The sequence below is a fragment of the Papaver somniferum genome, chromosome 7, assembly GCF_003573695.1.
Source record: "Papaver somniferum cultivar HN1 chromosome 7, ASM357369v1, whole genome shotgun sequence".
Taxonomy (NCBI): Eukaryota; Viridiplantae; Streptophyta; class Magnoliopsida; order Ranunculales; family Papaveraceae; genus Papaver; species Papaver somniferum.
In genome coordinates, this window is record NC_039364.1 from 57882852 (window position 1) to 57894875 (window position 12024).

Sequence of the window (12024 nt, forward strand, 5' to 3'; positions counted from 1 at the left end):
TTTTTTTTTGGTGTTTGGATTATTTTCTATGTTGAAATGTACAATTTAGTTTGGGTCATTGTTTAACTAGACAACCTTTGGTTTTTTTTCCTTTTTTTGCGTTACACCTATGGTCCAGCCGTCCGGGCCACCCCAACCCACCTAGGTAATTAGTCGAAAAGTAGAAAAATTATTTGGGTATTTCCTAAGAGATCATGATTTATTTTAGTTTGTTATGTTTGGAATGTATATATTAGATTAAAAAGGAAATTAGATAAACATGAAAATATTCATTCCATATCTCATTATACTGCTACAATATCTCATTTTTTAGTAATATGGAAATTGAAATATTCGGTGTAAATACCAAAGAATCGTGATTTAAGATAATGATGGAAAACCTAAAAAATTAGAGTTTTCAAATTACACCAAGCATAGAAAAAACTAACATAGAGTATTAAGAGGGATTGTTGATATGAAATTGACGATAGGATCCAAAAACGTCCTAGACTGACGCGACCATTCGCCAACAGGTATATTGGATGTCTATATATATATATAAGCTTTATACTCGTATTTGCTTGTAGCATTCACAATAAGAAAATCCTAAAAGCTTGTAATTTTTTTTTTTTTTGATAATCTTTCATCAGTATAATAGTGATGGATATGTTGCCGGAATTAACTACCAAGATACTTCAGCGCCTCCAAACTACAGAAATCGTTTTAGCAAGAAAATGTGTATGCAAAGAATGGAATACTATCCTTGGGGATAAAAGAATTGGATTCCTTTTTGGTGTCACACCAAGAATGGGGAAAGATAAAGTTACCCAACTCTTTTATAGAGAGGAAGATTTCATCCCGATCGTAACAGCCAACAATCATGATGCCCCGAATGATGGAACCCATGATGATTGGACTATGTTGCACCCAATAGTTGGATCTTGCAATGGTATGGTTTGTTTTTATGTTTCACACCACGGCATACAAGATCCTGTATATATTATGAATCCAGAAACTGGTGACCACCTCCATTTGCCACAACTATGCATCCCAATTGCAACAGATCAAGTACTTTCGTGGTATCCACGATACAACGTAATTGGGGGTTTCGGATACTGTCAACATACCAATGAGTACAAGGTAGTTCTAAATCACATGGATGGTAAAGTCCAAATACACACTTTAGGAGACAAGAGGGGATGGAGGAACATAGCATGGGAGATTCCTTATACTTTTCGGAGTTCAGGTGTGTAAGCACACAGTTGTATTTTTTGGATAGATTATTGTCAGCAAGATATTGGCATAATATCTTTCAATTTGGAAACCGAGACGTTCCATCAACATTTGCCACCCTCGCATCATATTCCTGAGAGTGAATTTTGGATAAATACTTACCCATCACTTGGGATGGTCATGTTCGGAGTTTGCATTTTATTTTACTACATCCATGAGGGAATTGATCGGCCCCGGATAGATTTTTGGGCTCCCATTTCGAAAGAAAATATTCATACATGGGCACCTGGCGGGGAATGGAATTGGAATTATGAGATAAGCATTTTCTTTAAAGAGGATGAATGGCCGACTCATAACCCGATAGCCTTTATAAATAACAAGGAACTCTTATTTTGGCAGAATAGGTGTTTATTGCGTTACAATACACTCGCCAGAACTTGGACGGAAATTTGGGGGGCACTACCGTGGGAAACAAGGGTTGAAATTATTCCTCACATGAGGAGCGCTGTCTCGTTGAAGAATTTTGGTGGACAATCGGAAACGTGTACTCATGATGTCCATGCCACTAACACAATCCTAGGCTTATCTATGTAGCTTTTTTTCTTGCAGTTGTGTTTTTTTTTTTTTTGGTATTTGGATTTTTTTTCTATGCTGAAATGTACAATTTATTCCTTGGGTTATTTATGTTGCTTTTTTTTTCCTTGTATTTTTTTGTTTTTGTTTTGGTGTTTGGATTTTTTTCTATGTTGCAATGTTCAATTTCGTGCATCAACATGAAAGTGTTGCCGCTAAATGTTGGGTCATTGTTTAACTATCCAACATTTGGTTTTTTCCTTTTTTTGCGTTACACCTATGGTCCAGCCGGTCGGGCCACCCCAACTGACCTAGGTAATTAAATTAAAAAGGAAATTAGATAAATATGAAAATATTCATTCCATATATCTCATGAGATCATAATTTATTTTAGTTTGTTATGTTCGTTATGTATATTAGATTAAAAAGGAAATTAGATAAACATGAAAATATTCATTCCATATCTCCTTATATTGATAGAATATTCGATGTAAATACCAAAGAATAGGTGATTTAAGATAATGATGGAAAACCTAAGAAATTAGGGTTTTCCTTAGAAATATATATAAATTACACCAAGCATAGAAAAAATTAACATAGAGTATTAAGAGGAAAAAATGAGTTCTGCTAAGAGGGACTGTAGAGATGAAACTGAAGAGAGGATCCAAAAATGTCATCGACTGATGGTTGGTCCTCGTAAATTGAGGATTATCATTACTGTGGACGGAATAACTACTGTTCCTGGTGTTCCTCTCGACGTTGTAATTAGTTATGTTGTCAGTAGTGTTGACAATGATGATGTTCCTATTTATGTTGATGTTATTCCTGGTGTTCCTCTGGACGCTGTAATCAGTAGCGTTGAGGATGCTGATGTTCCTGCTTATGCTGATGTTCCTACTGTAAATGATGAACATCAGTAGGGGATTGTTCCTGCTTATGATCCTGCTTCTATTATTGATGAAGATCGTCCCGATGTTCCGGATATGGCAGATAATCCAAAAGTTAACAAGCATGATCTTAACAAGCATGTGGAGCCTGATGAAGCAGAAAATTACAAATCTGAGGATGACAAGGCGCCCAAGCCTGCTGGTTGGAGTGATCAGGTTCACCTCAGCATTGCAAGAAGAATTGTTTGAAGATAGGGGATTGTTTATTTGATATGTTTTTTTTTATGATATGGTTTGATTTATCGATTTCATTTTGTGGACCATTGAAAGTTGTTTTCGTTTCTTGTTTCGTTTGCTAATTTTGTCATTTAGAAGAAGGTGATGTTTATGAATTCTTTTATTATTTAGGTATTGGAATCATGAAATAAATCAGATAATTATTTACAAGTTCATAGAGTTTACAGAATGAAATATACTCTTGCAAATTTATTTATTTATGAGGTGTGCATTCTTTTGGAAAAATAAATATAATTAGCTGAAAGAACGGAGGAAATGTAGAAAAATACAGTTTCCCCCCCTGTAAACAATAAGAATCAATTTATCACTTTAGGTCTGATCTTATTATCTCATTGCCAATACTTTTAACAAAAATACGAGTTTGAACAAGTAAAGTGCTATTGAAAGTAAAGTACTGCTATACGACGATGTTAATGATAATGATCTTTGCGTGGAATTGGATGAGAATGAGGAACCAGACTAATATGACAAAGAACCAGACTCATATAACAAGTTCTTTGCTTTTTTAAACAGGGTTTTTGATGACCATTTTGTTTTCAGTGGTGGTTTCATTTATTTTTTAAGTACTGCACTGGATGGAGGCTTTTTACGATGATAGATAGGATGACATTTATGTGATGACTGATTCACGTTGAACTTTATGTTTTCTGGAAATGATGAACATGAAAATGGATGGGTTTAGTTTATTTATCTTTATTAGCTTACTGTATGATTAGAATAATACGTTTCCTACATAGGTGCCACTAATAATTCATACGTTTCCTCCCTAAACCAAGAATAATACAGGAGACAACCCAGCTTAAAATTATTAAGGTAAATATTATTCGAAATAGGAAAGTACTTTTTTTTTTCTATAGCCTCTTCTCGAGTTGGTTAGAGATAGGAAACAAAATTTCGAAAATTTTGGGAAACAATTTTATCATAACTGTCTATGATATATTCTCTCATAAAATAAGAAAACTAACCATATTGGTTACACATCAAAAATTTGGAAATAAAAAAAGAAAAACACCAAAAATCTTTTGTTTGGCGGGTGATGAAAATGGATTTTACTGGGCGGGATGATCTCAAAAGGAAAATCAATTCCCGCCTGTAGATGGGGAAAAACGATTTGCTGGTTTTTAAGGAATTGAGGAGAGAACCGTACGTAGGAAACTCCTCGAACCGAGCAAAATGTTAAACCTCACACAGATGCACCGCTACAAAGGGGGTGCTTTAGATTCGAGAGATCAATATGTAGTACTCCGGCCTAAATCAAGACAATGACCGTTCCAGAGTAAATTCGGTCACAAGAGAGGATGGGTTGATCTGTAGGAGGGAAGCTGAGAAATGTGTGGAATTAATGGTAATCAAAGATCGTGGGTGTGTGAATTCTGAATACGATAAGCTCTGAGTGATTGAAATTGCTCAATTGAGAGTAGTTGCTCAATTGATGAGTTGATGATCTCGTGTTTTCAGTTTGACGTGAGATTGATGATACTGATGACGCCGATGATTCAATCATGATTCAGAGACTTATTTATATTGCTGGAATTGTAGACACCATGATTCCATGAAGTGTGACAGTTGATGGAATCAAGGAGTGGGGAAGTGGAGATCGTGTTTGAAACCAGTTGCTCAACGTGTGGAGACTTGGTCGATTTTCCACCCACTACCTCGTGAATTCCTTCAACTGATTGCACGACTTGCTCACATTCCATCGTGTGTTTGAACACACGTGTCGTAGACCGCCATACCAAAACCCTAAGTGATATCCCCCCAAGTGACACGATTGACGTCTCGTGGTTTGTTAGTCAATTGATGACTTCGTGGTTTGATGGGACGATGAGTCCATGTAGTTGCTGAGTTGAACATGATGTTCTGAAACTCATGAGTTGAACATGTCATGAGACATGGGTATAGTTCTTACGATGAAGTGAGCAAGTATTTCTCATTCGATGGATCGTTGAATATTGATTGTTGAACCAATATTCCTTGGTTTGAGCAAATATTTATCATCTGAGCAAGTGTTGCTCATGTGATGAATTGTTGAATATTTAATCGTCTGAGAATGTGTTGCTCATCTGATGGCTTATTGGCAGCGTACCAAAAATATTAATTAGAACACTGGTGTAGAACCGAGCATAATTAATAAAATTAATGACCATGAGGCCATCATAAAATTATTAAGGTTGGAATCTGGAATGATGATCCTTGGATTCAGAAACCCTAATTTGATCAATTGATGATCAATTCATGGTTCGTCAGAAGTTTAACCATGGGACGAAGGAGTGAGCGAATACATAGGACCGTGGATCAACCATGTAGTGTCCATATGCTCATGTGAGAAAATACGAAGAACTCATGAAGAGTTGACAATTTTTTGGTGGAAGAATGATTAAATGCTGGCTTAATCATTTATTCAAAATACTTGTCTGAGTCTTAGGTGAGAAAACCTAATTAATTATGACGAGGCGACGAACCGACCATGGAGTCATGAAACCGGCCCTGGGTTGTCACGTAACCACCTGATGATCACTTCATGAAAATCCAAAGTGTTTGGAAGAGTTTTGGACCTAATACGAGCAATTGTGCAAATTAGGTCAAAACTGTGAAAATTGATGGGACCGGATTCCGTGAGCCAAAGAGCCAATCTTGGTCGGTCAAGATAGCGTGCTCGTGTCCCCAAGGCGTCCGCGTCTCAGAACTGAGAATTTTGATATTTTCTGACGTGCAATTGAGCATCCATTCGAGAAAATATGCCAAAATTAGGGTTTCGATGAAACTTAGGAAAACACCATGAGATGATGAAAAATAATTATAAAATAAGGAATGAGGAGGCGTGGGACCGCCGTGGTCAAGGCATGGTTGGCCGGTCGTGACCACGGTCCCGTGGTGCCTTTTCCTTAATTTTATAATATTTTGATGATTTTATGAATTTTGAGAAATTTGATGAATTTAGGGAGTTTCCATGAATTGAAGGAGTTTTCATGAGTTCAGAGAAGCAAAAAATATTAAAATAATAAAAACAAGGGCGTGTGGGACCGTGGAGGCATGGTCGGCCGGCTTGGGCCGGGTCCCACGAGTTTCTCTAATTTTTGTGTATTTTTCATGTATTTTTGATGAATTGAGGGAATTTTTCCTAATTTGAGAGAAATACCATGAAATCAAGGAATTTGATGAATTCAAGGAAAAATAATAATAAAATAATAAAACAAAGGGGCATGTGGGACCGGCTAGGGCATGTCCGGCCAAGGCCCGGTCCCACAAGTTTTCATAATTTATTTTATTTTATTATTATTTGATGATTTGTGCAAAAATACCATGAAATCAAGGAGTTTTTTCATGAAATTAGAGAAATAATAATAATAATAATAAAATAGTAAGGAACCGTGGGGTGTGGGGCCGGTTGGGACCAAGGCATGGCCGGTTGGCCAATGGTCACGCCCCACACTCCTTTCCTTAATTTTATATAATTTTTAATGGATTTATGGAAGTACCATGAAACCGAGGAGTTTCCTCGAGACGAAGGAGATTTGATAAAATGAGAGAATTTTCATCAAATCATGGAAAATAATAAAAATGCATTAAAAATATAAAACTGGCGTGGGACTGACCACAACACGGTCGGTCGGTCGTGTGTCCGTGCTCCCAACACCCTGGTCAATATTTTTAATTATTTATTATTTTCTTCTCTATTTTGCATAGGTTCATCGTTTCGTTGTATTTTTTAAATACTCGTTCGTGCGGTGACTGTTAGTGTATCGTTGTTGAATACACCTTCACCATTTGAATCGGGGCTTACTTAGAGGTAGCTCAGACGCCCGGTTTTTGATTATTTATTACTAATTGTGGAATTCGGTGGAGAATAATTCACAAAACTGAGCTATAAGATGTTTATTATTAATTCATAGGATCTGCTGAGGATTCGACTACGAATTCAGAATAATAAAGTGAGCATTATCATTCCATGGGATCGTAGATTCGACCATAGAATCGGAGTAATTAAGATTTATCTATTACCATTTATGAGACTAGTTGTGGATTCGATCATGAAATCGGAGTAATGAGATAATATAGTTATTGCTATTCTATGAGATCAAGCTGTGGATTCGATCATAGAATCAGAACAATTGTTTATTGCCATTCCATGGGACCAGTCGTGGATTCGACCATGGAATAGGAGCAATTGTAATTAGGAATAATGAACTTTGTGGCTCTATACTAGAAGAGCAAGCTATCTAGGAGCATTATTTATCCCGACATGAGCTTGTCGGTAAGTCATATCCTTTATATAGTCAGGGTAAACTCGTTGTTTGTTCCTGAAGATGTTATCGCTCTATACTAGCAGAGCAAGCTGTCTAGGAGCCGTCCATATCGTGATACTATATAGAAATAATCACTGAAAGTGTTCAGTATTCATGAGATATGTCGTTGTCCAGTCGTGAGACTACATATCTACATGTACTCTGAGAGAAAGTACTCTCCGTTGAGAATTCGATGAGAGAGCCGTGTCTCGATACTCACGTCTGATTGCTGAATCAGAGCTTCGTATAATTATGAGTTTACGATTTTAGCCTTTGTCGAAAATCCACCATCTACACCGCCTGATGGTTTGGTTAAATTACAAAAAGAAAAAGAAAGATGAGTTCGATCTACTTTTTCAGTGTTTATTACTCGATTCATTCTCTCTATGAAATCATAATTCTACTACTATCGTCTCTAATATTTACAAGGAACATTCCTCTTCAAACTCGATCTTTGTTGTTGGTATTATTTCTACAACCCATTATCGAATGAATATTAAATTGATGTTAGATTTTTTTTATCTATCTCATGGAATCAGATGCTAGATCTTACAGGTTTACTAGTTAAAGCATGATTAGGGTTTTTATTCTATCACTTCTTATAGGTTTGCTAGTTAAAGCATGAGTAGGGTTTTTATTCTATTACTATCTCTAATCTTTACAAGGAATCTACCTCTTTAAAATCGATCTTTGTTGCTGGTAATATTTCTACAACCCATTATCGAATGAATATTAAATTTATGTTATATTTTTTGTTTGATCTCATGGAATCAGATGTTAGATCTTATAGGTTTACTTGTTAAAGCATTATTAGGGTTTTTATTCGTCTGTATCAAAGAACAAGTTAATGACAATGACGGGTTGTACGATGAGATGTGATTTCATTTTGTTACAACAATAATATTTTAGGCTTAAGTTACATGCATGAACTATTATAAGATCTAGGTAAGGATCTTTCTTTCATGTTACTTAGTTAGGCTTTACTAGTTAGTTAGGTTTTACAAAATAAAAATAAAATAAAAAACTTAACGATGCTAATTTTTTTCTAGGGTTTTTGTTATTGTTTGGGTTGGGTTTTGATTGAGAGTTAATAACTCTACTTTGATCGACGATGTTGTGTCAATCATATTTATATACAAGGCTTCTCAAGATTTAATCATTTGAGTCTCTGTTACTTGGCGAGCCTGTAACGTCTGTATTTTAAGTTGCCACTTTTAATAATACCATGTTGCTGGTTGGCCAATTTGACTATATCTTCAAGCTAAAAATGAATAATCATTATCTGGTGCTTTAGTGCTCTTGGCTTTTGTAAAAAAAAGTTATATAAGACCGTTTAACCAGTACCTTTCGCTTTGTGGATAACACAATAATCATGAGGAGATTTTGTGTGTTGCAGTGATGTTTTAGCCTCAAGTTACATGCATCACTGAGTTCATGTTTGTTTTCTTTTCATATAATATAAAATAGGTGTAACACATGTTGCCTATCCTGTTAGGTTTAGCTAATATTTTCCAAAATAAGCTCAAATTCCTAAATGAGATGCACGTACCTAAACAGCTTTTGTCATGGCAGAAGATGATGATTACGACCAGTGGAGGGAATCAAATATTGAGGGGGATTCTGATGAAGAAACGGTGGGTTTAGATGAGAGTCATGATGACATTGTACAATCAAATGACGATGATGGTGGAGATATGCTCCACACTGCTTGATTTGAAGACTTAACAGGTAATGTGCGAATCCTTGTACTTACTTATTTCTACTTAAACATCACATGGTTTTATATGTTGCCTCGGTTATTTCCAGAGTCAGAAGATTCTGAAAATGATGATTTGGAGGTGTTAGAAGAAAAAGAATTGGAAAATGCTCCAGAAGCAGAAAAGCAGCCACAACAAGAAGACTCTACAGAAGTGATCATAAAAGAGAGGGGAATGACAAGAATGTTGAAGCTGCATAGAGACTTCTCGATAAAAGATGCCAAAAGAAGGGATATTAAATTTGACAAAATGTTCCTGCCTATTGGTTACCATAGAATTGAATTCAGTAGTTACCTAGGCTATTTGGTCCGTGATATGGTTGGCATAAAACATTTATGTTGGAAGGAAGTACCTTCAACAACAAAAGAAAATATGTGGGAGAAAATTCTGGTATGCATATGCGGTTACCAATTCGTCGTTTTTGTTGTCTAACTGTGAGTCTGTGATTAACATACATTAGATGTTATTGCAGCTTCATTATGAGGTGCCCCATGAGCTGAAGCGAGTGGTCATGAAGCGTCTACCTGTTCAACTGCGGGACTTCAGAAGGAAATTGTACAACAATCATGTAAAACCCTTCCTGGAAATGCCGCACAAACTAAGAACTTTCCCCCAAAAGTACGAAACAATAATAGACCAAGAGAACTGGGAAAATTACCTTAATCATGTACTAAAATCGGCTATATTTAAGGTATGTAATACACATTGCTTTTTCTGATTTTGTGTTTCGTTCTTATTGTCTATCCCAGCATACTAATGAAATTATTTTTATTTCCTCTGCAAGAAAAATTCGGAGAGGGGAAAAAAGGAAATATCACAATCCAAGTTCCCACATCGGACAGGACGAGGAGGATACTAGGGATTAAAACTTAAATTAGTAAGTCTGTTGTCTTATTTATTATGCACTGCACAGTAAAACCGGCCATATCAGATACTTCTGTTTTGTATGTCGTGTTGCGTGTCTCATATATGCAGAAACTTAAAACGGTATAGGGATGTGTGCTCTTACACCAATCTGTAATTTTGTCACATTAGACGCTTTGGAATAGGTTTTCTGTTTTACACAGTTAATATCTGTGCGGATGTAAATCCTTACTTGTTTTTGGTAACTACTAGGTCCAAAGCGGAAATGTTGCGGAAGAAGATTTTGTAGACCGGTGCTTCTTGCGGGCAAGAGCACGCGAAAACAAAGACCGAATTTTTCCAGACGAGTTTGTCAGGAAGAAGACATCTGAAGTTGTGAGAAAACAGAAACTTTACAGTCCTCATGTTTTTAACCAAAGTAAGTGCACAGTAATTGCGCAAGGTTTAAATCATATTTTAACACATTATTTGAACATGAAGAGAAACGGAAGATGATTCGAGAGGGAACTCTAACGGTTGGTCATAAAGAGGATTCCCTAACAGTTGCGATCGGCCTGGATAATGGTGGACGTATCAAGGGGGCTGGCTTTGGACTGACGGCAACCCTTTACTTTCCAAATGGAAGAAAACCAATACACTCGAAAGAGAACGATGAACTGCGTGAAAAGCTGAAAGCTAAGGAGAAAGAATTAGAGTCTACTAAAGATGCGTATCAGAGATTGACAGATAACTTGTTATCTCAAGGAGTCGACATTGTGAAAATTGTGGGAAACAGTATCAGCAAGTCTGGAGGAGAGGTAAGTAAACCGAGTTTTGATTAGATTGTGTAATTTTTTGAAAAAATTGGCAGACAGTATCTGATTTTTTCAAACAATGTGTTCAACTACAGTCACAGGATGCAGACCTATCAATGCCTCCATTCGATCTAAGAATAACATAGGTCTAGAATCAGTTAAGCAACTTCAAAAAAAACATGGGAAATACGGTCCGCAGAAGTCATCTGAAAGCACCAAAGGGTCCGCGAAGCGGGTCTCTCCTTGTACTAAAACGCCGACCGTTTCTACTGAATCCCAGCCGTCTTTAGTATCAAAAAAGAAGTCTTCGTCTCCTTCATCCACTGGGGAATCTCAGAATGTGCCATCTGAAAAAGTTACCATTGATGTATGGTTTTCCAACGCGTTTAAATTTTGAATCTTCCATTTACTATCTCTCATGCGCCTTGTGTTTCTGCAAGGCACAGGATGCAAACTTTGGTTTGGAGAAAAGGACAACATTGTTGCCATTGGTAGAGCTTACTCTTCAAAGAAGGTATCTTATAAAATGAAGTCAGGAATGACGGGTGAGGTTACATGCTATAGCGTCATGGTTACTGAAGTACTAAATGAAACCATCAAATTACCCTTTGGCAGATCTTCTGGGATAAAAACTTTAAAAGATGTTGGTGATGCTGAAATTTGTTGGCCATCAAATCAAACCATCTTGGATCAAAAGGTTGGTTGCTATGCTTGTTTGCTTTATTAACTCATTGGATATGTTTTTACACAAACCAGTTTTATATATATATATATATCTTGTTTGATATAAGAGACGAATATGTTATCATCTATATGAATCACGGACGTTAGTGTATATTTTAGAGAACCTTATAGAACGAGATATGTGGTTAGCTATTTGATTGTGAGTCAGTTGTGCATTTTTCTTAAATGGTTTCACTGCCAAAACAAGGTACAACTTTCATTTCAATTTTCTGATGCAGGTAAGTCAACCAAAACATTCTGAGGCTGTGAAATCACCGGATCTACTCAACGGAAGCCAATCTCGTATCACAATATCTGAAAAAGTTCCGAACGTATGTATTTTAAACCAGTTACATGATCTTAAGACCATATGAGTCTGAAATATGCTATAAACTACTATATGAATCACGGATGCTAGGGTGTATTTTGGAGAACCTTGTATATTTGTTACCTATTCATCCGTGTCTTCGCATTCACGGTGGAATTTGGCATATTTGTCACCCGAATATGGAATATTACTCTACTGCTGCAGGTAAGTCAACGAAATTCGGGGAAACATACTCTAGATGTGACATCAAAAGATCCACCTAGTCGGAGCCAATCTGAGATCACGACAACTACAGCAGTTTTT